The sequence below is a fragment of the Bos indicus genome, chromosome 11 (assembly GCF_029378745.1).
Source record: "Bos indicus isolate NIAB-ARS_2022 breed Sahiwal x Tharparkar chromosome 11, NIAB-ARS_B.indTharparkar_mat_pri_1.0, whole genome shotgun sequence".
NCBI lineage: Eukaryota > Metazoa > Chordata > Mammalia > Artiodactyla > Bovidae > Bos > Bos indicus.
Window position 1 is genome coordinate 30,150,970 of NC_091770.1, and position 26,919 is coordinate 30,177,888.

The window sequence follows — 26,919 nt, forward strand, 5'->3', positions numbered from 1 at the left end:
AGAGGAAGCAGAAATCAAATTGCCAACATCTGCTGGATCATCAAAAAAGCAAGAGAGTTCCAGAAAAGCATCTATCTGCTTTATTGACTATGCCAAAGCCTTTGACTGTGTGGATCACAATAAACTGTGGAAAATTCTGAAAGAGATGGGAATACCAGACCACCTGACCTGCTTCTTGAGAAACCTATATGCAGGCCAGGAAGCAACAGTTAGAACTGGACACGGAACAATAGACTGATTCCAAATAGGAAAAGGAGTACGTCAAGGCTGTGTATTGTCACCCTGCTTATTTAACTTATATGCAGAGTACATCATGAAAAACGCTGGGCTGGAAGAAGCACAAGCTGGAATCAACATTGCTGGGAGAAATCTCAGTAACCTCAGATATGCAGATGACACCACCCTTATGGCAGAAAGTGAAGAGGAACTAAAAAGCCTCTTGATGAAAGTGAAAGACAGTGAAAAAGTTGGCTTAAAGCTCAACATTCAGAAAACTAAGACCATGGCATCTGGTCCCATCACTTTACGGGAAATAGATGGGGAAACAGTGTCAGACTTTATTTTTTTGGGCTCCAAAATCACTGCAGATGGTGACTGCAGCGATGAAATTAAAAGACACTTACTCCTTGGAAGGAAAGTTATGACCAACCTAGACAGCATATTAAAAAGCAGAGATACTACTTTGCCAACAAAGGTCCATCTAGTCAAGGCTATGGTTTTCCCCGTAGTCATGTGTGGATGTGAGAGTTGGACTGTGAAGAAAGTTGAATGCCGAAGAATTGATGCTTTTGAACTGTGGTGTAGGAGAAGACTCTTGAGAGTCCCTTGGACTACAAGGAGATCCAACCAGGCCATCCTAAAGGAGATCAGTCCTGGGTGTTCATTGAAAGGACTGATGCTGAAACTGAAACTCCAGTACTTTGGCCACCTGATGCGAAGCGCTGACTCATTGGAAAAGACCCTGATCCTGGGAGGGATTGGGGGCAGGAGGAGAAGGGGACAATAGAGGATGAGATGGTGGATGGCATCACCAACTCGAAGGACATGAGTTTGAGTGAACTCCGGGAGTTGGTGATGGACAGGGAGGCCTGGCATGCTGTGATTCATGGGGTCGCAAAGATCGGATACAACTGAGCGACTGAACTGAACTGAAACACTGTGCTAGGTGTTGGGGACAGAGTGCTTAAAAAATTCACTCTCATGGTACTTACAGTCTAGCCAAGAAGACAGACATTAACTAAGACATTTAAATTGTGATCAGCGTCATGTGCTATCAGAGCACATCCCAAAGGGACTTAGCATTTTCTAAAGGGGAAGACTTCCTTGTGGAAGTAACATTTTTAAGTTGAGATTTGATAGATGGTTAAGAGTTAACCAAATGAAGACTTCTCTGGTGGTACAGTGGTTAAGAATCCTCCTGCCAATGCAAGAGACATGGGTTCAATCCCTGGTCTGGGAAGATTCCACATGCCTCACAGCCACTAAGCCTGTGTGCCACAACTACTAAGCTTGAACTCTAGAGACCATGAGCCATAATACTGAGCCTGCATGCTGCAGCTACTGAAGCCCATGTGCCTAGAGCCCATGCTCCGCAACAGGAGAAGAAACCGCAGTGAGAAGCCTGCACACTGCAACAAAGAGTAGCCCCCACTCGTCTCAACTAGAGAAAGCCTGCATGCAGCAACCAAGACCTAGTGAAGTCAAAAAATAATAATAAAAAACAGTTAGCCAAGTGAGAGAACAGATGTTCAAAGGTATTGAAGTATCAAGACCCCTGAGCTTCCAAGGAAACAAAAGAAAACTAGAGTGGCTGGAATGTTGATGCTAAGAGGACAGTGGGATGAGACAAAGTTGGAAAGCTGGGTAGAGACTACATTGCCCTGAGTTTCAAAGGCCACATTAAGAATGAGGACCCATATCTGTAAGTTCTCAACAAATGTCAAGCCAACTGCTATTGTTTTCAGCAGAGGTATGTCTTGGTGAAATTTGTATTTTACAGGAACTTCTCAGTGTACACTATGGAGAATAGTGAAAAAGGGGCAAAGTGGATGTGGGGGCCTACTTGTGGGAGCACTATAGGAGTCTAAGTGGAGAGGTGGTGATGGAAATGGAGGTGAGAGGCCATTAGGAAAGTAAAAGGACTTGGCCAATGACTGTAGGCTGGAGATGGAGGAGTCAACAAACACTGTCCAAGGGGCAGATTTTCCAGTGGTGATGGTGGGAGCTGGGTGGGTGTTGAGTAGATTAGGCATTCCGTTTTAGACACGCGGAGTTTTAGGAGCTTGAGAGATATTCAAGCAGAAGTGTTGAAAAGTCCTCGAGTTCAGAGAGTGGACTGCACTCTGATGGGAGCCATGAGAGTCTAGACATATGGGCTGTAACTGAAATTCCTGAATGAATATGATGGCCAGTGTTAGTGAGGGGCAAAAGTCCAGGGAACCCCAACATTTAAGGGCCATGAAGAAATGAAGCCAGCAAAGGCACCTGAGGAGAAGCAATGGGAGATGGGGAGGAACACACCCCGGAAAGTATAGCATCAGTGAGCCAAAGAGATTGTGTTTCTAGAAGAAGCATTACATGAAATTACTGTTTTAATTAAGATAATTATAATCCTTATCTCATAAGACTCTTGTAAGGATTGAATGAGATAACATACACAAAAAATATTTTAGTAATTCATAGAGGCTTGCCAATGTTGGGTATTCTCTTTAGCAGAAGAATGGGAGTGTTCAGGGAAAGGGCTGGGAGAAAAGGGCCAGGGTGTTCCTTCTGAAGTAACTTCCCATAACCTAATGTATCTAAAGCAAAGTTACAACTATTGACATTTGGAGACAGTCAGCCTTTGACATAGTGCAGTGTAAGGTTGGAAATCAGAAAAAACTCCCTTGCTATAAAAAATTTCTCTATCTGCTTAATATTGCTTAAAAATCCCTTCCAGGGAAGACCTAGAAACCATTTCATCTATAATAAGAAGTTTTAAAATGCAAATACTGGGGGCAGTTACCACAGTAATGTGAAGGAGACAGTTAAGTATAATTATGGTATCAAATTCTTTTCTTTTTCTTTTGGAAACTTCAGGAAGGCACCTAGAACCAGGCACAGTGTAGGAGAGAGGGCTTGGTCACTGAAGGGAAATAGAAGTGAGGGACACTCAAGGCAAATTTCACTGACTACTCAGTGTCATGATTTTGCTTCAGACTCTTGTTTATCTTCACATTTGTCCAGAAAGAATACAACGTTCATGCAAATATCCATCCTTCAACTTAGTGTCAGCCCTTAACTTAGCAGAAACTATACATTTTCCCTGTTTTCTTCTCTGGTAGCTGTAGGTGATCTAATAATATCTAGACTTTAAATTTAAATAGAACAGATTCCCAACCTTGCCTAATTTAGGGTGCTGGTGGTGTGGAGTAGACCCAGGGGTTACTGTGTTGAACCACTGTGGGAATCATTAGTGCTAGTCTTCCAGGAATTGTGAAATTGGAAACTGATTCTGAAAAACTGACCTCTTCTTCACCTTCCCAGTAGACACTCAAGAATGTGCTGGATTCTTAGGTTACTTGTATCTGGTAGGCAGGCAGATCCTGAGCTACAGACTCCAGAACAGAACAGAGAAGTAAGAAAGAAATGAGCCCTGTTCCTCTCCTATGAGAATGGAAAGGGAGCTTCTGAAGACCATCTGCACAATTACGATTTTACCATATGTAACTGCTCCTATTCTGGAGACCTTCTATACCCTTTGCAGTACATTAAATCCATGAAGCTATTTGTTACAATGGGGTGCTGAGTAATTAACTGAAGCTGGCTCTTTAATTCAAATCAACAGTATTTGCAGCTATTAAGCACCCAGGATGTGCACTCTGCTTGGAGGCCCTAGAAGCAGAATAGTCCTTGCCCTCAAGGGGGCTTGTCACAGTCTAGGTGTGAGATGTCAGACTCAAATGATGACTCCTCCCTGATGGCACAGTTCTCCCTTCTCCCTCACTCCTCTCTTTCCCACTGCTCGCCCTACTCCAGCCCCTGGACTTGAGGTAGATCTGCTGAGGAAGCTCCAGGAGGCTTCAGGCTCACCCTGGCTGCTGGTCTTCCTGCCTAAGCCCAGCTCTGGTAACCAGATGCTGCCTCCATCTGAGCCTCTGTGCCTCAGTACTGCCTTGAACTCTGCATAGTACCTGCAAGGCATGCCTCTGATTTCTCCTTGTCAAGAGCAATGTCATCATCTCCCCCATACTATTCTGGTATGAACTGCTCCAACACACATTACATCCTACTGTGCCAATGTTGACTTGGCCCACCCTATTTGTCACACTCCTGCTTTGCCTGCAGACTGAACTTCCTACATCTGTAGCTGCGTCTAGACCTCCAATATATGCACCTGCCCTCCTGTCCCCAGTTCTAGTGAACAGACATAATTCTAGTATTTTCTGCCTTAATAATTAGCCTTACCCCATTTCAGTTAATCATGGATGTGCAGCTGTATCCTGAGCTATGTCAAGAGGAAAGGAGTAAGAAAAAAGAAAACAAAATAGTGCCTACTCTGCTGGACCAGACATGCCAATAGAAGGAACTCTGCCAATAGAAGAGTTCATCATTCAGTCACAAAGGGATATTATTTCTCAAGATGCAACAGTAAGGTCAGAAAAAGAGGGAGGAAGAATAGCAAAAAGCTGAGGAATTCAGCTAAAGATCCCAAAATACAGTGTTTCACAAACTGTGCACCAAATTCCAACAAGTAACAGATAACTTCACCCACTGATTGGAAGAATTTTGGTCTCATAAATGCTTGAAACACAAAGTCAAAAATCGGAATTCATAAGCCTTTCTCCAAGTTTCCTCATGTGATTGGCTGTACAAACCAGTCATCCAGACTAGAAATCTGGTGTTAAAACAAAGATGAACAAGACTTCAAAAACTGAGTATAGAATGAAAGGCATTATTGCCATTTCCTTCACGACGTTCATATATCTGGATAAATAGAGTGAGTGTCTTAAACGGAGACTTCCCGCAAAGCAGCGTTCTCATGTGTTTGACTCAGCACATCAACAATCCTGGGAGGTGATGGTGTAATGATTTTGTTATAGAGTGAATAAAGATTATTTTTTCCTCTTTAGCCTTGTTTCAGCTTGTCCTCTTTATCAAATACTTGGGCATTCGATTCTTGAAACTCACGAATTCATCTTCTGGGAAAATTCACAGAATATATTTACAAATGGAAAATAATTTGCTGGTATTTTTTCTTCTTTTTGGCACATGAATAAACTGAATGTTCTGACAAACTCAGTATCTCTTGCTTTGTTGACTGCCTTGCCCAATATTTATCTTCAGTAATTTCACTGCAGTTATTTTATTTTATTTTTTTCTCACAAAGAAACACGTTTCTTCACATTTAAGAGGCACAAATTGTTGCTTCCACTTTTCAAAGGAGTTATGGTGTTTCCAGATTTAGAAAGACAGTTCCAGCTGCCAAGCTCTGTCAGGCCCTGTCTTGGCTTAACGAAGAATGTTTCTGTTTTCATTAGGCAAAGAAAAAAAGTAAAGCCCTTAAACTATTTAAGCATCTTTTAGTTTCATTTAGAGGCCGAGAAAGGCAATTATGTGAAAATCCAGAGGAATGAGTTTGTGTTGAGGATTTGGACTCAACTATCAAAAGTTGTAGCTGGCTTTCTATAGTTTGGTTAAGCCTCTGAGCCTCTGTTTCCTTGTGGATATAATGAAGAGGTTGAACTACAGCCTTTTTTGGAGTCTGTTCTAATCCTATAGTCTATGATTTGATGTATCATTCTCCTTTATTTTTCCCATGTATACCCTTTTTTTTTGTATGTGTATACCCTCTCCAAAGGAGGGAGACAATGTTTTATTGCTATGAAGAGGCCAGGGACAAGAATGTATTATTAGACAATGTTTGTCTCTTTGTTGAGGCTACGGGGAATGACAACTGGTTACTGCTGGGACTGGAAAAGAAGTGGACTTTTAGACTGGGGAGGAAAGGACTTCCTCTGCTCTTTGGAAATATGATCTTATGGTTCATGGAAGAGGTCTGATTCTGGATATATCTTGTGGTTTCTTTGGAACCTCTACTGACATGGTAACAGTTTTCACAGCATTCCTTAGCAGGGAAGGATTTTTGGTATGTGGATGTTTCTCTGCAGATTTGTAACATTGGTGCTTAATGCACCCAATGTGGACAAGGCATTGGGAGAGAAAAATGTTCTCATTCATGCTGCACTCTGAGAATCTGCTGCCAAGTTGGTAGTGAACCTCAGATTCATTGGTGATTCTTCAAGGCAAAGGGCTGGAATTGAACCACTGGCTTTGAGGCAAGGTGGCCACACTAACTTCAATTTTTCAGTCATGGACCTCACCCTCTGTAGCACTTCTTTTGGCAGGAGAATTTGATAGATTCCCTGTTTTCAGCAGTTCTACAGTGAAGCAACGGATGGAGTAAGAGTGGTAGAGAACAGTTTCTTCTGGCAGTCAAATGGATTTTCTTTGATGTGATTTGGGTAAGCACCTCTGGGTTTCTTCAATGTATTACAGACAGAAAGTGTTAGGAGAGGAGAATGGATTTCCTGCCAGTCTGGGAGTGCATAATTTTGTTGATTTGAAAAGAGATACCATCTTATTTTGAGCTGCAAGTGGGTGAAGTAGGTGATTTCAATTATACTATATTTTTTCACTTTCTTCTACAGATAACAATTATTCAATACATGTGGACCGACTGACTGACTGAATGAATAAATGAAACGGATGTTAAATAGAAACAGAGGCTAAACAAGTTCTGCCTGGCCATTAGTTGTCAGTCTTGATTTGTCATCAAAAGTGTGCCGGTTTTGAACAATGAATGGGTGGAGTGAAAATTGGCCCAATTTTTCCTTCAGAGGTTTGGATTTTATTCCTTAGTAGATGTCATTTAATCTGAGAATTCCTCTTCTTTTTCTTTAAATTTTCTCCATTTCTATACTCCATTCTTTCTCTTTCTCGTCTCTACTGTCTTAGTCTTCTGCTTTTAAAAACAATGATTCAGAGGAGAGAAGGTTAGGGTTGGAGGAAATGAATCAGTTTCTAGACTGAGCCTGAGAGCATTCCTTTGCACACCCACCCTATACACACCTATGGACCTGAGATGGTGAGCAGTCAATAAATTCAAAGACATTTGAAATCTCTATCTGGTGTGTTCAGGGCCCTGAGTCATTTCAAACCCTTAGGATGGCATAGTCTCCATACCAAGGGAGTTCCAATGCAGACTTTCCTCAGGGCATCTATTTTTTGTATAACAAACTAAAATATTCGGTGGTTTGAAACAACAACCATTTTATTATATTTCAGTATTTTGTTGGTGAGAAATTTGTCAGTCAGGTGATTCTTCTGCTCCACCTGGGATTGCCAGGTATTTAATTGCATCTGGTCTGATCTGGAGGGTCCAAGGTGGCTTTTCTCACACTCCTACCCCTTAGTGAGAATGGCTGTGGTTAGAAATCTGGCTTGGCTATCTCCTCTCTGCATAACCTCAGGGCCTTTCCACATTGTTGCTCTAGCAAGGCAGCCAGACCTCTTACTTGAAGGCTTTTCAGTCCTTCAAAAGAGCAAGGAAGCAGCTGCCTGTTCTCTTAAAGACCAGCCCCAGAACAAGCATAGTTTCCTTTTCACTGTTCTCAGGTGGTTAATTTAGTGTATCTACTTGACTGGGTCATGGGATACCCAAATAGGTGGTTAGACAGTATTTTGGGGTCTTCACAGACAAGTGTCTGTGAAGGTGTTTCTGGATGAGATTAATATTTGTATCAGTAGACTGAATAAAGCAGATGACCCTTCCCAAATGGCCTGAATAGATCAAAAAGGCAGAAGAATGAACATCTTTGGTGGTCCAGTGGCTAAGACTCCGAGCTGCCAATGTAGGGGGCCCAGGTTCGATCCCTTGTCAGGGATCTAGATACCACTAGATCTCACATGCCACAATGAAGAGTTTGTGTACTGCACCTAAAAGATCCACATGTTGCAACTCAAGATCCCACACACCTCGACTAAGACCCAGAACAGCCAAGTAACTCTGCCTAACTCCTTCAGCTGGGTTATTGGTCTTCCCCTGCCCTTGGAGTGGTGACTTACATCATTAGTGCTTCTGGTCCTCTGGTCTTTGGATTCAGATTAGAACTTACATCACTGGCCTTCCTGGGTCTCCAGCTTACAGATGACAGATACTGAGACTTCTCAGCTTCTATAATCATGTGAGCCAATTCTTTATAATCCCTCTCCTGCCTCATTAGTTCATTTCAGTTGCTCAGTCATGTCCAACTCTTTGCAACCCCATCGACTATAGACAGTCCATGGAATTCTCCAGGCCGGAATACTGGAGTGGGTAGCCTTTCCCTTCTCCAGGGGATCTTCCCAACCCAGGGATCGAGGCCCAGTCTCCCACATTGCAGGCAGATTCTTTACCAGCTGAGCCATAAGGGAAGCCCAAGAATACTGGAGTGGGTAGCCTATCCCTTCTCCAGCAAATCTTCCTGACCCAGGAATCGAATCGGGGTCTTCTGCAATGGAGGTGGAGTCTTTACCAACTGAGCTACCAAGGAAGCCCCCAAATTCATGTGTGTGTGTGTGTGTGTGTGTGTGTGTATCCTATTGGTTCTATTTCTCTGAGAGCCCTGACTAATACAACTGTGCCAACTCAGTATCAAGGGGAGAAGAATGGAGCCTGCCTCTCTTTGGAAGAAATGCCAAAGAATTTGCAGCAATCTTTGACCCACCACACACAACTGGAATTGCCCTCTTCTGGGAATCAGAAGAATGAACCTACAGTCCTATATGCCAATAGACACCTGGCATGAAAATATCCAAGTCCACTGAATCAGCACTGTGGCTACCCTGATGGGATGAAGCACTAGTGTGTGAAAAGGTTCTGGCGCTAATAGCTAAAAATTAAGAATTTTAAAAGGACAATCTCTAGTATTAGGCTGTTGGATGATTTCCATTTTGACCTCTGAGCTGTGTTTCCTCTTGTTGGCAGTGATAGAGAGAAACGTGGATCCTTAGCCTGAAACAATCTCCAGTGTGACCTCAACTCCTTCATTTCATTATATACAGCTAAACTCAAACCCACTTTTTGATAAAAACAATAGACATAAGAACCCCCAATTATAGAGTACCTAGCACGCTAGATTTTATCTCCAGTCCTCCAAGTAACCGTGTGTGTTCCGCGTGCCAGTCCCATTTTGCAGATGAGGGAGCAGCAGCTTAGAAAGTTTATGGAACCTGTTTGAGGTTATATAGAGAGCGGTATATTTGCTGTTTAAACCAAGGCCTGCTTGCTCCAAAGCCTCTTTCCCCTACCCTGTGTGATTTTTGGAAAATCAGAGCATCTTATAAAACATCCATCATGTCCTGCCCGAGAAAGCACAGAGTCAGTGAGACCAGAGTGAACAGCCAGCAAATTCCACAGCTCAGTAGCCACTCCAATGAGCCTACTGCTGGGCTACCAAGGTGTTTTCATTCCAGCTGCTCCTTTCTTGAAGAAATCTCAATATACACAAAAGCATCATGGTACAGAGTGATTTATTCTTTTTCAGAAATGTTTTTATAAAATATCTCTGTGCTAAGTACCTTTGTACAGAGAGGCCTCCTAGGGTTATTTAAGGAATAATTCAATATGCAAAAAACTATGGAGAAGAATTCACCTTGATATTATTCCCCCTCACAATACCTGTCTGGCTTAGTCTGCTCTTGGAAAAGCTGGTGTGAACGGAAATAGGAAGGTTGCTTGTAAAGCTGGGAGAGTCGCCAAGCTCCAGTGCTATCTGACCCTAAGTGAAGGGAAGTGAAGAGATGGGGGGGCGGGGTGCAGACGTGTCCTAGATGGTTATATTGTCTTAGAAAGGTTTGGCATGTCTTCTGGGGAGTTCTCAAGCCCAAACTGGCCATCAGATGAGCCTATACTGTCTAGAAATGGGCTTCTCTCAGAATCCCTGAGATCCAGTCCCTGGCTACGAGGAGCAGCCTGGGGAACATGTGGCCTCCATGTCAAGGTAGTGATGGATTTCAGCATGTGGCAGTTGGGCCCTTGGTCAGTTGAGCTCCCCATAACTGGATGCATATGCTGTTCATTTCTCATGGCTGCCACACTCACACTGTATTGAGCATACATAAGATGATGCATAATAAATAAGCACTGTGGGAACGTGGTCTCCAAAGCAGTCTTTTAATACTCTCTGTACTTCCTACTTCTGTGCTTACACTAAAGTTTTCTTCCACTTCGCTTGCTTTGCTTTCCATATTTACATTCAGGAGCCAGCTCAGATCTCACCTCCAAAAAGCCTTCTCCAATCCCCCCTAAGACTTCAGAATCAGTCTTAGGAATTCTTCTTCTAGGTACCCATGTCTCCTATTTCAGCACACAGCACTTATGCTCCAGTCCCTAAGCCAGGAAACCTCAGCACCCTCTGGGCTGCATGCTGGGTTATGTCTGCTATTATGGGGCTGCTTTGGAAAGGTCTGTCTGATCTCCTCTCTTCCCTGAGGCCTCCATCCTCTCTCACATGCTGTCCTGGCTTCCTACTGGCCTGTTCTGTTATCTTCCCTCCCTTCTGGAAGCCTCTGCATTGTCCCTTGAGTCAGGGCTGGGATTAGGGTGTGGTGAATGAGGTGCCAAAGGCACGGGATTTAAGGAGACACGACTTCTCCTTCAAGGGCTGCGATCACAGTGAAGGCCTCTTTCAGTTTTGCTCTGCAGGTGCCTCACCCCTCTGCTCTAGTCTCAGGCCTGCCCAGACTCCAGCTATGGTGATGACTTGATTTCACTGACAGTACTTCTAGCAACCCTCATTTTGGTGTGTTCCAGACATGCTGTGCACTACCTGCAGACCTTGGTGAGCATACAGACTCTTTGACCCCAGACTGAATCAGACTGGTAGTAGATAGGGCTCAGGAGTCCACACAGCCAGGACTGGGTGTCACGGGCTCATAATACCAAGTCCGGACTCTTGGAATAACATTTATAGTCCCTCCCAATCTGGTATCTGCCTGTTTCTGGCTTCACTTTCAGTTGACTTCCTCTATGCAGGCACCCAGAGGCAGATCACACCAAACCACTTGTTGGACCCAAGGGTGCCCTGCCCTGCATCTTGTGTCTCTGTGCTCTTTCTGGAATTCAGCATGCTCCTCTTACCCTTGCCCATTCCCTTTGGCAAAAGTCTACTCTTTCTTCAGGATCCACTTCAAATACCATCTTATCTCTGAAAACTTTTTTTTGACACTTCAATAGAATTATTTCCCCATCTCGGCTGTTGTGTTTTTGTATATAAAGTCAGTAGCCCGTCTCATGCTGTGTCACACTGATTCCACGTGGACCCCTGAGCCCAGTTTCCAGGTTCAGGAACTGCTTACTTTTATTCATCTGTAGCACCTCACCTGAAGCACAGTGAGCATCTATTAGCTGTTTGTTGAATTGAATGAAAATAGGTACTAACTAGTTAAGTTTAAGTCAAAGTGTTAGTTGCTCAGTCATGTCTGACTCCTTGTGACCCCATGGACTGTAGCCCGCCAGGCTCCTCTGTCCATGGAATTCACCAGGAAAGAATACTGGAGTTAGTAACCATTCCCTTCTCCAGGGGATTTTCCCAACCCAGGGAACAAACTCAGGTCTCCTGCACTTCAGGCAGATTCTTTACTGTCTGACTCACCAGTGAAGCCCAGTTATCAACTTTCCATAGCACCTAACATAATGCTTTGAATATAAGTATTTTAAAATATTTTTTGAATGAATAAATGGACAAAGGGATGAATATGGGCCATATTTACTGTCACTATTTAGCCACTTCCAGGGAACTTTTGTGTGTTTCAGTCACACATGGTGAAGCTCAAATGTCAGTGTGTATAAATAAGAGTCATCTGGGATATAATTTAAAATGCAGACTCCTGGCCACAGTCCCAGAGATGCTGATTCAAAAGATCTGGGTGGGACCTAGGAACATACATTTGTAACAGCATCTTGGGTAATAATGAGACAGGTGGACAGGTGTTTGGTCCACAGGTCACATTTTGAGAAACATTACAGGAGGCATTTAGTGTTCAGCAGGTGCTATTCACTCTCTGGGGGGATTCTTAGATAATCTATCTTAAAGTTCAAGCCTTAACACTAAAGAGATTGTCGAGTCTTGTCAGGAGGACATGATAAAAGCAGCAAGTCTAATCTGGCAACTGATGGGCCTTCAGACTCTGGTAAGACCATTCTTGGGACAGTCTTTGGAACCTACAATACCAGGAAGAATAGAGGGCCTTGTGAGCTCTGTTGCAGAGACCCTGGTTTTGGTCTTGTGGCTCCCCTCCTCTGAGAAAAGAAGAGAAGCTAAAGGCAAAGGAGAAAAGGAAAGATATACCTATTTGAATGCAGAGTGCCAAAAATACCAAGGAGAGATAAGAAAGCCTTCCTCAGTGCTCAGTGCAAAGAAATAGAGGAAAACAATAGAATGGGAAAGACTAGAGATCTCTTCGAGAAAATTAGAGATACCAAGGGAACATTTCATGCAAAGATGGGCACAATAAAGGACAGAAATGTTATGGACCTAACAGAAGCAGAAGATATTAAGAAGAGATGGCAAGAATACACAGAAGAACTATACAAAAAAAGATCTTCACAACCCAGATAATCACGAAGGTGTGATCACTTACCTAGAGCAGACATCCTGGAATGCGAAGTCAAGTGGGCCTTAGGAAGCATCACTACAAACAAAACTAGTGGAGGTGATGGAATTCCAGTTGAGCTATTTCAAATCCTAAAAGATGATGCTGTGAAAGTGCTGCACTCAATATGCCAGCAAATTTGGAAAACTCAGCAGTGGCCACAGGACTGGAAAAGGTCAGTTTTAATTCCAATCTCGAAGAAACGCAATGCTAAAGAATGTTCAAACTACCAGACAATTACACTCATCTCACAGGCTAGTAAAGTAATGCTCAAAATTCTCCAAGCCAGACTTCAGCAATATGTGAACCAGAGATCAAATTGCCAACATCTGTTGGATCACTGAAAAATCAAGAGAGTTCCAGAAAAACATCTATTTCTGTTTTATTGACTATGCCAAAGCTTTTGACTCCGTGGATCACAATAAACTGTGGAAAATTGTGAAAGAGATGGGAAAACCAGACCACTTTACCTGCCTCCTGAGAAATCTGATGCAGTTCAAGAAGCAACAGTTAGAACTGGTCATGGAACAACGGACGGGTTCCAAATTGGGAAAGAAGTACATCAAGGCTGCGTATCGTCACCCTGCTTATTTAACTTCTATTCAGAATACATCATGTGAAATGTTGGACTGGATGAAGCACAAGCTGGAATCAAGATTGCTGGGAGAAATATCAATAACCTCAGATATGCAGATGACACCACCCTTATGGCAGAAAGTGAAGAAGAACTAAAGAGCCTCTTGCTGAAAGTGAAAGAGGAGAGTAAAAAAGTTAGCTTAAAACTCAACATTCAAAAAACTAAGATCATGGCATCCAGACCCATCACTTCATGACAAATAGGTGGGGAAACAATGGAAACAGTGAGAGACTTTATTTTGGGGGGCTCCAAAATCACTGCAGATGGTGACTGCAGCCATGAAATTAAGAGACACTGCACTTCTTGGAAGAAAAGCTATGACCAACCTAGACAGCATATTAAAAAGTAGAGACATTACTTTGTCAACAAAGGTCCGTCTATGGTTTTTCCAGTAGTCATGTATGGATGTGAGAGTTGGACTATAAAGAAAGCTGAGCACTGAAGAATTGATGCTTTTGAAATGTGGTGTTGGAGAAGACTCTTGAGAGTCCCTTGGACTGCAAGGAGATCCAACCAGTCCATGCTAAAGGAAATCAGTTCTGAATATTCATTAGAAGGACTGATGCTGAAGCTGAAACTGCAATAGTTTGGCCACCCCATGTGAAGAACTGACTCATTGGAAAAGATCCTGATGCTGGGAAAGATTGAAGGTGGGAGGAGAAGGGGACAACAGAAGATGAGATGGTTGGATGGCATCACCAACTCAACAGACATGAGTTTGAGTAAACTCCAGGAGCTGGTGATGGACAGGGAGGCCTGGCATGCTGCAGTCCATGGGGTGGCAAAGAGTCGGACATGACTGAGTGACTGAACTGAACTGAACTGTGCATACTAACTTAGCACCCTCTCTTCAAGTGCAAGGGAGCAGAAGGAAAGCTGGTCAAAACATGAATATAAGCCTTCAAGTAAAGACAAGAGGTCAGCTCTTCTTAAAGACATATGAGTCATGCCAGATCTCCTTAGCCTGATACTCAGTGCCCACCCTCCAGCTACCCCAAGTCTCATGAGTCCCGGTACGTGTACTTCCCACATCAGCAGGCATAACCCCCACCTTGGTGTTCTGATCCCATGGACTACCATTCTTACTGAAATGTTCTTGGCCTTTCTGAACTTTTTCTCCTTTCTCAACTTGGTATTAGACTTTCTCCTCAAGGAAGTCCCCCCTGCTCTACCAGCTGGCAGCTGGCAAAATACTAGGCTGAGCTCCACTCTGACCCCTGCTTCCTAGCATTCTCATCCCTAAGGAATCCTGATATATTTCTCAAAGGCCACTGTATTTGGAAGGAACTAGTCTACTAATCACATTTATTTTGTAGGCATTTGTTTACTACCTCCCCATTTTTATTACTAAAAGATATTTCAGTCTCAAAGACAGTCCATCTTCCCTGCTTGACAATCCTTGTAGTGCTCTTGGTACCCAAATCACCTCTCAACTAGCCTTATTCTTGGCCTTCATGCTAAACATTTTAATTATATACTGGATTTTTATTTGACATCATATTGAAAACAGTTGTTCCTATTAATTATTCTCTCTTAAAAGGGAATGAATAAATGATTTTCAAAGAAATTCTTATCAAAATTGACTCAAAAAGATTTTTCAAAACCCAAACCATAGAAGAAATGGGTAATGCTATCAAAAACTACCCAAGCCCAGATCATTTAACAAGTTAGTTATTTTAAAACTTTGAGGGAGAGATGATTCCAATGCTATTAAAAGGAAAGAAACCTACTCCTTACTTTATGAAGCTAATACACTGTTGATACCAAAACTTCATAGGGATCACACATATACGTAGGATGTTATGGGTTAAACTGTGTCATTCTCCACAGCCCCTCCAAAGGAGATATGTTAAAGTCCCAAGCCCAGCACCTCAAAATGTGATCTTACTTGGAAATAAGGTGGTTGCTGATGTAATCAGCTAAGATTAGGTCATATTGGGGTGGGGTTAGTCCCTACTCTGATATGACTAGAGTCTTGTAAGGAGATAGCCATGTGAAGACAGACACACAGGGAGAACACCACGTGATGCTGAAGGCAGAAATTGGAGTTATGCACTGCAAGGCGAGGAACACCGAAGATTGCCAGCAGACTACCAGCAGCTAGGAGGAGGCAAGGAAGGCTTCAGAGGGAGCGTGGCCCTGACATCTCGATTTTGGATTTCTATCCTTAGAGTTGAGAGACAATACATTTCTGTGGTTTTAAGTCAGCCAGTTTGTGGTACTTTGTTACATCAACCTTAGGAAACTAATACACAGTCTACATCTAAGAATTTATTCTACCCCAATACTCAGTTATACCTAATCAAACATGTCCATTTCATCATTAATTGTAACGTGGAAAAACTAGATAACATCCAAATACCCATCAGTAGAGGACTGTTTAAATAAATTATGATGCTTCTTTAATGGAATTCTAAGCTGTGGTTAAAAGCAATGAAGTAACCAAAAATGAATGAATTCATGAGACATTTAAGATTAATTGGTAAGTTGCAAGACCAAGTTGTAAGGCACAAGTAGTGTATGATACTAAATTTATCTTTTAAAAAGACTTAACAGGCTAGTACGTGGATAGAAAAAACAATGATGTACTTTTCAAGTAGTTATTTCATGGTGGAGGTGGAAATCATAGGAGGGGCTCTCATTTTCCATATTGCATGTATCTTTATAAGATTTAAGGGGAATCCCTGGTGGCTCAGTGGTAAAGAATCTGCCTGCAATTTAGGAGACGTGGGTTTGATCCCTGGGTCTGGAAGATCCTCTGGAAAAGGAAATGGCAACCCACTCTAGTATTCTTGACTGGGAAATCTCATGGACAGAGGAGCCTGGCAGGCTACAGTCCACAGGGTCACAAGAGTCAGACACAACTTAGTGACCAAACTACCACCATAAGATTTAAATATTTTAAAATTGTCATGTATTGTTTTTGTCTTTAAAAAATCATGTTATAATAAATTCTGTGTGGAAAAATTTGTGTTTGACCTTAGCATCCTTCTGAGTTTTCAAATCATCCTCCTTGGAGCAGTTAAAATGATCTCTCACCTTTCCAGAATTCAGCTGACAACCTCCCAATATAGGAAGTGCTATACAGAAAGTTGGCCTGAATGAAGAAATTGGTAGGACTCAATAAAGTCCCATTTGCTGCCCCTTATGTCCTCCATCAGTACATCCTACTTATTCTAATTTCTAGAATGTAGCAGTTTAAAAGAGAGAGAGAGGGACTGTTAGTGTTAAGTACACTGAGAGGGAGGTTTTCAGAAAAACTATAAAAAGCCATTACAAGGACTTACATTATATAAATCTGGGTCATTTAATATAGGAATCAACCAGAGGTTGTCTCAGAAACCTCTGAGGTCATCTTTCTATTGAATTTCCATCACAAGTCAATGTAACAGATTATAATTTTGTGACTCAGTTAAGAAAATGTTAAATTATGCCCATTGTTTAAGAACTCAAGAAATAGTACTATATATTTTGTGTAGATTCCCATTTAATTGGTTAAAATAAAAAATTTGGGGCTTAAAGAAGCAAATGCTTAGTTATCTGGGAAGTTTCTACCACCCAGAAAGACTTATTATCCAAGGGTTCTGGATAATCAAAATGTTCCTCTCTTTTCTTCCTAGAGCATTTAATCAGGGCCACCCACAGCTTAGAGGTTTTAGAAGTCTCCAGTTGAGCCATTTTCTCACCAGCAGAGTAAACAAGGGAGGAGACTGACTGGAAGGATGGGGTGCCAGGTGTGGCTTCACTTCGAGCCCCTTCCCTGAGATAATGGGCAGTGAGGGGGCCGCAGGAGTTGGGGTGTACACTGGGAATTCTCCACCCTACTTTCAGAAATCTCCTCCCCTAGTTAAACCCAGAAATGATTTGCTAGACTTTAAAATAAATAATGCTTATTAAGCCTAATTCGCATGTAGTACAGAAACAATTAAGCCAATTGTAGAGAGATCAACTTTGCTACAAGTGTTTCTTCAGAAATGGCTCTCTAGTCTGCTCAGCTTTCAGAATTCCTTGTTTTCTAGTTATCTAGGCTCCTTTAACCACCTCTCCCCATGGAGGAGAGAGAGAGAAAAAGAAATAGAGAGAACATTGTCCATAAGAAGGGAATGATTTGAGACAATAGCACTGAGACATGTACACTACCATATGTGAAATAGATCACCAGTCCAAGTTTGATGCATGAAACAGGGCGCTCAAAGCTGGTGCACTGGGACAACCCTGAGGGATGGGATGGGGAGGGAGGTGGGAGGAGGGTTCAGCATGGGGGACACATGTACACCCATGGCTGATACATGTCAATGTATGGCAAAAACCACAATACTGTAAAGTAATTAGCCTCCAATTAAAAAAAAAAAACATTCCTTTATCAGAATAGATCTCTACAAAGATAGGGGCGGATAGCATGGTTGCAGTTGCTGTAATTAGGCCAAAATATATGTGCTACATTCCCCATAACCTCCTTGTTCTAGAATTAGTGCTAAGATTTAAGTCAGGCTGAAGTCCAGTGTATAATTCACTTTTTGTTTCTTCTCTCTCTCGCATCTCTTTTTTAAAAGCTGGTAACCAGCATTAAAGACGATGTGATCGGTATCCTTACAGCTAAAATATAGCTTCATTTCTGTTCATGGAAATATGTAGTCAATTAGCCATAATGTGGTCCAGACTCCCTTTGATATTCTAAAATAAAAACATTCCAAGTTATTTACTCAAGAAGAGCTGTTTCTAAGCACGCCCAGTAGCTGCTGTTTTTAATAATGCTGCTCTTAATGGGTGTGGGGCGCTCTGGGTGGAGGGAGGGTGTGTGGCTCAAAGTTCTGAACTATTATCACTGGGTTTTTGGAGTAATAAACATGAGTATTTGCATTTAGATACGACTAATACTGAATAGTATTCATTCACACATATTTAACAGGGTTTTTTTTTTTTTTGCTCCTTTCTCTTTTCGGGACAGAGCAGAAAAGCAGGTGGAGGGGATCCTTTACAAAGACAACTTGACCTGGTAATTCTCCCCATAGGAGCAGAGCAGAGAGCTGCCTTTTACATAGCACTGTCAAGCAGTAACTCCCAAATGCTTGTTCGTGGACATGACAGGGCCAGATGCCCAATAATCTCCTGGAGAACATTAATTATAAAAATCAAGCATAATAAAACCACTTGTTCTACTCTAATTTGGAGGGAATAAAGCTGGGGTGGGACTTCCCTGGTGGCTCAGAGGTTAAAGTGTCTGCCTGGAATGCGGGAGACCCAGGTCCGATCCCTGGGTTGGGAAGATCCCCTGGAGAAGGAAATGGCAACCCACACCAGTACTCTTGCCTGGAGAATCCCATGGAGGGAGGAGCCTGGTAGGCTACAGTCCATGGGGTCGCAAAGAGTCGGACACGACTGAGCGACTTCACTTTCATTTTCAAGGCTGGGGTGTAACAGAAGTACAGGTGGTAACTACTGATTTAGAAAGTAAGGTTTCTCATTTGTAGTTAGATGTTTCGGCTCTAAAGCATTTTCCTAACATGTGACTTCAAGAAAATCAATCAACTTCTCTGAGCCTCACATTGATCATTTATAAGGTGATGATGATATCAGTAAGCCCTGTGTCAAAGGATTGTCTTAAGAATCAGAAAAGCAGAGACATTACTTTGCCAACAAAGGTCCGTCTTGTCAAGGCTATGGTTTTTCCAGTGGTCATGTATGGATGTGAGAGTTGGACTGTGAAGAAAGCTGAGCGCCGAAGAATTGATGCTTTTGAACTGTGGTGTTGGAGAAGACTCTTGAGAGTCCCTTGGACTGCAAGGAGATCCAACCAGTCCATCCTAAAGGAGATCAGCCCTGGGACTTCTTTGGAAGGAATGATGCTAAAGCTGAAACTCCAGTACTTTGGCCATCTCATGCGAAGAGTTGACTCATTGGAAAAGACTCTGATGCTGGGAGGGATTGGGGGCAGGAGGAGAAGGGGACGACAGAGGATGAGATGGCTGGATGGCATCACCGACTCGATGGACGTGAGTCTGAGTGAACTCTGGGAGTTGGTGATGGACAGGGAGGCCTGGCCGTGCTGCGATTCATGGGGTCGCAAAGAGTCGGACATGACTGAGCAACTGAACTGAACTGAGCTGAAGAGTAGGTATGCTAAAGCACTTATTAATCTGTCAAGTACTTGGCAATTTTGGCAAACTTAGATATTTAAATCCTAATAGAATTTGTCCTAAGTGATTTGGGAGATTAAAAAAAAAGAATCACCATATATTTTGGGACAAATTTTCAATCTAACTGGAGAGATAAGGTACAAATGAAATCACATAAAAACTACATCTAATAACATATTAAAAGCATTTTAGTATATATTGTGGGATCTGTGGTAGGGTAGGTCATATGGGTGACCAAAAGGTATAATATACAGCAAAGACATTTTTCTGAAAGTGCTTCCAGTTTTTATTGAGAGAAGAATTTCCACTAAAACAGCACATAATACCAAGAAAATATAATCAATGTAACTTCTAAATTTTAGAAGTTAACTATTTTCTTCCTGTACATAGTTACTGTAAGAAGCTCTGAAGAAAGAGCAGTAGAAACTGCTGCAGTCCAGGAGGAGATAGTACTGTAGGTGGGCTGGGAGTTAGAAACGAAAGGAGAAAGAGAGAGAGTTACTGAGGAGAAATGGCACAGTTTGAGCACAGAGGCAGGAAGGAATGTGGAGTAATGAATACTGATAAGAGGAGTCTGATTGCAATGGTGGGGCACATTACAGAGGACCTTAAAAGTTCAGCTGAGAAGTGTGTACTTGATACATCTGTGCATATTTTGTATACATGAGAGGGGCCTGTTTACAAATCTACTTTTGAAACTCTAGGACTGTGCTGTCCAATATGACAGCAGCTAGCCACATAAAGCTATAGGGTGCTTGAAATGTGGCTAGTCTGATTTGAGATATGCTGTAAGTGTAAAATGTGCACTAGTTTTCAAAGATTTAGTATCAAAACTAATTTCACTTAACTGTTTTATATTGACTATCTGTTGAAATAATACTATTTTAAAGATAGAGTTAAGTATTATTAGAATTAATTTCATTTATTTCCTTTTTTTTTTTTTAAATGTGGCTGCTAGATTTAACATTACATAGAGGGTGACAGAGGATGAGGTGGTTGGATGGCATCACCAACCCAATGAACATGAGTTTGAGCAAGCTCCAGGAGATAGTGAAGGACAGGGAAACTTGGTGTGCTGCAGTCCATGGAGCTGCAAAGAGTCGAGCATGACTGAGCAACTGAACAACAGAAACAATGGCAGCTGCATTTATAACTTTCTGCAACCTCACAAATTTAAGGTTATGTATGGGAGCTGAATTCTGGGTCGGGAAGATCCCCTGGAGAAGGGAATGGCAACCCACTCCAGTATTCTTGCTTGGAGAATCCCATGGACAGAGGAACCTAGTAGGCTACAGTCTATGGGGTCACAACGAGTCGGACATGACTGAGCGACTAACACTTTCACTCTTCATGGAAGCTGCATTACATTTCTACTAGATAGCATTGTTAGAATATCAGGATACTACAAAGAATCTTATTTGCATGCTTTCAATTTTTCACCATTGAGGATAATGTTTGCTGTGGGTTTGTCATATATAGCTTTTATTATGTTGAGGTATTTTCCTTCTATTCCTGCTTTCTGGAGAGTTCTTATCATAAATGGGTGTTGAATTTTGTCAAAGGCTTTCTCTGCATCTATTGAGATAATCATATGGTTTTTGTTTTTCAATTTGTTAATGTGGTGTATAACATTGATTGATTTGCGGATATTGAAGAATCCTTGCATCCCTGGGATAAAGCCCACTTGGTCATGGTGTATGATCTTTTTAATGTGTTGTTGGATTCTGATTGCTAGAATTTTGTTAAGGATTTTTGCATCTATGTTCATCAGTGATATTGGCCTGTAGTTTTCTTTTTTTGTGGGATCTTTGTCGGGTTTTGGTATTAGGGTGATGGTGGCCTCATAGAATGAGTTTGGAAGTTTACCTTCCTCTGCAATTTTCCGGAAGAGTTTGAGCAGGATAGGTGTTGGCTCTTCTCTAAATTTTTGGTAGAATTCAGCTGTGAAGCCGTCTGGACCTGGGCTTTTGTTTGCTGGAAGATTTTTGATTACAGTTTCAATTTCCGTGCTTGTGATGGGTCTGTTAAGATTTTCTATTTCTTCCTGGTCCAGTTTTGGAAAGTTGTACTTTTCTAAGAATTTGTCCATTTCTTCCACGTTGTCCATTTTATTTGCATATAATTGTTGATAGTAGTCTCTTATGATCCTTTGTATTTCTGTGTTGTCTGTTGTGATCTCTCCATTTTCATTTCTAATTTTATTGATTTGATTTTTCTCCCTTTGTTTCTTGATGAGTCTGGCTAATGGTTTGTCAATTTTATTTATCCTTTCAAAGAACCAGCTTTTGGCTTTGTTGATTTTTGCTATGGTCTCTTTTGTTTCTTTTGCATTTATTTCTGCCCTAATTTTTAAGATTTCTTTCCTTCTACTAACCCTGGGGTTCTTCATTTCTTCCTTTTCTAGTTGCTTTAGGTGTAGGGTTAGGTTATTTATTTGACTTTTTTCTTGTTTCTTTAGGTATGCCTGTATTGCTATGAACTTTCCCCTTAGGACTGCTTTTAAAGTGTCCCACAGGTTTTGAGTTGTTGTGTTTTCATTTTCATTAGTTTCTATGCAAATTTTGATTTCTTTTTTGATTTCTTCTGTGATTTGTTGGTTATTTAGCAGGGTGTTGTTCAGTCTCCATATGTTGGAATTTTTAATAGTTTTTCTCCTGTAATTGAGATCTAATCTTACTGCATTGTGGTCAGAAAAGATGCTTGGAATGATTTCTATTTTTTTGAATTTACCAAGGCTAAATTTATGGCCCAGGATGTGATCTATCCTGGAGAAGGTTCCATGTGCGCTTGAGAAAAAGGTGTAATTCATTGTCTTGGGATGAAATGTCCTATAGATATCAATTAGGTCTAACTGGTCTATTGTATTGTTTAATGTTTGTGTTTCCTTGTTAATTTTCTGTTTAGTTGATCTATCCATAGGTGTGAGTGGGGTATTAAAGTCTCCCACTATTATTGTGTTATTGTTAATTTCTCCTTTCATACTTGTTAGCATTTGTCTTACATATTGTGGTGCTCCCGTGTTGGGTGCATATATATTTATAATTGTTATATCTTCTTCTTGGATTGATCCTTTGATCATTAGGTAGTGACCATCTTTGTCTCTTTTCACAGCCTTTGTTTTAAAGTCTATTTTATCTGATATAAGTATTGCTACTCCTGCTTTCTTTTGGTCCCTGTTTGCATGGAAAATCTTTTTCCAGCCCTTCACTTTCAGTCTGTATGTGTCCCCTGTTTTGAGGTGGGTCTCTTGTAGACAACATATGTAGGGGTCTTGTTTTTGTATCCATTCAGCCAGTCTTTGTCTTTTGGTTGGGGCATTCAACCCATTTACATTTAAGGTAATTACTGATAAGTATGATCCTGTTGCCATTTACTTTATTGTTTTGGGTTTGAATTTATACACTGTTTTTGTGTTTCCTGTCTAGAGAATATCCTTTAGTATTTGTTGGAGAGCTGGTTTGGTGGTGCTGAATTCTCTCAACTTTTGCTTGTCTGAGAAGCTTTTGATTTCTCCTTCATATTTGAATGAGATCCTTGCTGGGTACAATAATCTGGGCTGTAGGTTATTTTCTTTCATCACTTTAAGTATGTTTTGCCATTCCCTCCTGGCTTGAAGAGTTTCTATTGAAAGATCAGCTGTTATCCTAATGGGAATTCCCTTGTGTGTTGTTTGTTGTTTTTCCCTTCCTGCTTTTAATATTTGTTCTTTGTGTTTGATCTTTGTTAATTTGATTAATATGTGTCTTGGGGTGTTTCATCTTGGGTTTATCCTGTTTGGGACTCTCTAGGTTTCTTGGACTTGGGTGATTATTTCCTTCCCCATTTTAGGGAAGTTTTCAACTATTATCTCCTCAAGTATTTTCTCATGGTCTTTCTTTTTGTCTTCTTCTTCTGGGACCCCTATGATTCGAATGTTGTAGCGTTTAATATTGTCCTGGAGGTCTCTGAGATTGTCCTCATTTCTTTTAATTCGTTTTTCTTTTATCCTCTCTGATTCATTTATTTCTACCATTCTATCTTCTAATTCACTAATCCTATCTTCTGCCTCTGTTATTCTACTATTTGTTGCCTCCAGAGTGTTTTTAATTTCATTTTTGCATTATTCATTTTATATTGACTCTCTTTTATTTCTTCTAGGTCCTTGTTAAACCTTTCTTGCATCTTCTCGATCTTAGTCTCCAAGCTATTTATCTGTGATTCCATTTTGATTTCAAGATTTTGGATCAATTTCACTATCATTATTCGGAATTCTTTATCAGGTAGATTCCCTATCTCTTCCTCTTTAGTTTGGTTTGGTGGGCTTTTATCCTGTTCCTTTATCTGCTGGGTATTCCTCTGTCTCTTCATCTTGTTTAAATTGCTGAGTTTGGGGTGTCCTTTCTGTATTCTGGCAGTTTGTGGAGTTCTCTTTATTGTGGCGTTTCCTCACTGTGTGTGGGTTTGTACAGGTGGCTTGTCAAGGTTTCTTGGTTAGGGAAGCTTGTGTCGGTGTTCTGGTGACTGGAGCTGTATTTCTTCTCTCTGGAGTGCAATGAAATGTCCAGTAATGAGTTATGGGATGTCTATGGTTTTGGGGTGACTTTGGGCTGCCTGTATCTTGGAGCTCAGGGCTGTGTTCCTTGCTGCTGGAGAATTTGCTTGGTATGTCTTGCCCTGAAACTTGTTTCGCCCGGAGAGGTTTACAGCGTTCTATGGAGAAGAGAAGAGTGAGGAGGGAGTTAGAGGTGACCCGAATGAGATGAGGTGGAGTCAATAGAGGAGAGAGTGGGCTATTCAGTAATCTCTTCCTTATGTGCACTCCACAACTGGACCGCTCAGAGTTGTTCACAGAGTTATACAGAGAAGAGAAGAAGGAAGAAGGTGGCATAGGTGGCCAGGAGGATAAATGGGGGGAATGAAAAGGAGGGAGACAGATCCAGTCAGTTATCATTTCCCTAAGTGTTCTCCACTGTCTGGAACACACAGAAATTCACAGAGTTGGGTAGAGTAGAGAGGGGTTAGGGAGGAGACACAGGCGACCTAGTGGAGAAAAAGGAGAGTCCAAAGGGAGAGACAGCAGTTAAGCCAGTAATCTCGCTCCCTAGTGAAAAATGGGTACTGAAGATTGGGTCCTTAAAGGTACAAAATTGGTAACAAATACATAAAAGCAAAAATTTTAAATCTAGAGTAGAGTTTGGAATTTCAAAAATACGATGTTAAAGAAAAGAAGAAGGAAAAGAAAGAGAGAAAAAACGAACAAACAAAAACAAACAAGGTCGCAAAAATTATAAAGAAAATATAGGTACAAAATTGATAACTAATACCAAAAAGCAAAAGTTACAAATCTAGAGTAGAGTTTGGAATTTCAAAAATACAATGTTAAAAAAAGAAGAAGAAAAAGAAAGAGAGAGAGAAAAAAAAAAAACAAGAACAAACAAGGTCGCATAAATTATAAAAAAAAAAAAAATACAGGTACAAAATTGATAACAAATACCAAAAAGCATAAATTAAAAATCTAGAATAGAGTTTGGAATTTCAGATATACAATGTTATTTAAAAGAAGAGAAAGAAACAGAGAAAAAGAAAAAATAAAAAAGGGTCACAGAAATTATATAAAAACAAAAACAAACAAAAAAAACTATAGGTACAAAATTGATAACAAATACTAAAAAGCTAAAATTAAAAATCTAGAGTAGAGTTTGGAATTTCAAAAATACAATGTTAAAGAAAAGAAGGAAAAAAATTATTAAAAAATATATATATGAAGTTTGCTTTAAAAAAAAATAGGGTCTTCTTTTTTTTTTTTGCAAAGTAATTGGTTATAAAAGTGGAGATTAAAGGAATAATAGAGGACTTAAATTTTTTTTTTTTTTATAGGCTCACTTGTTCAGTTGCACTGAGGGGCGGTAGGGAGGGATGCTGCAAACAAATAACCCTGGCGTGTGCTCGCAGTGCCTCAGTCACACTGGGTCTGCCCCTAGTTCAAGGCGCGTGTAGCCTCTCTGCCCACGCTGCTCAGGCTCTAGGCTGCTCCGCCAGGAACCATCCGCGGCCCGCCCTGGGCTGCCTGTACTTCCCAGGTCCAAGCCGCTCAGGTTCAGGCACTTGGGTAGTCCTCAGAGGCACAGACTCTCAGTTGGGCCTGTGTTTTGTGCCCTTCCCAGATCCGAGCAGCTCAGGTGATGAGGTGTTTTGCACGCGCGATTGCTGCGACTTATCGCCTCCCCGCTGCTCGGTTATCTAGTTGTGTACTGGCACACCTTCTCAGGCAGATGTTGACCGTCCAGACCCCCAAGAAGTTTTAGTTAGCAAAGAAGCCTGCTTACAGTTTTATAGATAATGTCCCTCTGGGGCTGCGATTGTCCCCTTCTGGCTCTGGCTGCCTATCACCGGAGGGGGATGGTCTGCCACCGGCTCTCTCTGTTCAGTCCTTTATTCCGTGTGCGGGCCTGGCGGTGTCATAGGTTAGGGCTGGCTTTTCGCGTGGTAAATATCCCACAGTCTGGTTTGCTAGCCCAAATTAATTCGCTCAGATAGTGCTCGGGGTATTCAGGCCAGATTCTTACGATGCAGCCCGCGCCGCGCCTCCCTGCCCAGCCCCCGCTTGCTAATGGCGTATGCAGGCGTCTGTGCTGCTTCTCGGCTGGGGGAGTTACCGTAGGGCTCGCAATGTGCGAGTTTTAATTATTTATTTTTCCTCCCTGTTATGTTGCCCTCTGTGCTTCCAAGGCTCCGCACAGATTCGGCAGTGAGAAGGTTTCCTGGTGTTTGGAAACTTCTCTCTTTTTAAGACTCCCTTCCCGGGATGGAACTCCATCCCTCCCTCTTTTGTCCCTTTTTTTGTCTTTTATATTTTTCCCTACCTCCTTTCGAAGACTTAGGTTGCTTTTCTGGGTGCCTGATGTCCTCTGCCGGCTTTCAGAAGTTGTTTTGTGGAATTTACTCAGCGTTTAAATGTTCTTTTGATGAATTTGTGGGGGAGAAAGTGTTCTCCCGTCCTACTCCTCCGCCATCTTAGCTCCTCTCCTTCATAAAGTTTGGTTTTAAGGGATATTTTTATGTGCAATACTGAGGGGTATCCTTCAAGGAGAAGACCCATTGAGAAACTGAGAGAGCAAGTAACACAGAAGAGTTGTAACAGGTGGATTTACATTTAAGGACCAGAGCGGAGAACTCCCCTAACTTAGGAAAACATCATGGGTGGATACATGGGACACATGCTGTACCATTGGGCAAGGTCTGGAGAGTAGGATAGGTGAGAAGAAACAGGGGCAGAAGTGGCTCCAGTACCAGGTGCAGAGTGATGAGCAACAGCTATGGCCAAAAACATCAGTTTTCCCCACGGAGAACAAGCAAGATCCCAAGTGACTCAGCCAGGAAAGAGAGAGGTTTCCAACAGTTTTCTTGTTTAGGCTCAGAGTCAGAAGTGATTTCTATTGTTAGATTGATAAATACCTACACAGTTATATCTATCATTCTATCTACCTTTCT